Here is a 506-nt window from a genome sequence, read left to right as displayed (position 1 = left end):
ATCCGCTGTCGACATATCCAACTTGGTGCCTAGCACCTTGAAGATAGTCGACCAAAAACCAATAGTGGTGACTCACAGAGTTATATGTTTTCTCACGACCGAGATGACCGCTGAGTGGCGTGTCGTGAGTCTCATATAGTATGCGATATTTCAAATCCTCATCATGAGGAACCACAACTCGTGGTGTATCCGTTGGATCGGTGCTATAATATAAACAAGCCGTTATTCAACGAATATCGGTGCAATCGTGCACGCAGTCTTGGTGACAATTTCATGTCCGAGTCTCCAAAACGCCTTGCACCCAAGATCCCGAAGCAGCGCTACACACATCCCATCACACGCATACGCGGTGCGGATCAAGTCCGTCACAGACGACGTTACAGTTGTAACATGAGCAAGCTCATATTCTGGTTTGCGTGACAACGCATCAGCCAAAGCATTCTGATTTCCCGGCTTATACTTCACATCGAAATCATATTCCGCAAAGAAGAATGACCATCTAGCCG

Source organism: Plasmopara halstedii (genome assembly GCF_900000015.1).
Source record: "Plasmopara halstedii genome assembly, contig: Scaffold_2386, whole genome shotgun sequence".
In the NCBI taxonomy this organism is placed as follows: Eukaryota; Oomycota; class Peronosporomycetes; order Peronosporales; family Peronosporaceae; genus Plasmopara; species Plasmopara halstedii.
This window is presented reverse-complemented; position numbering follows the sequence as displayed.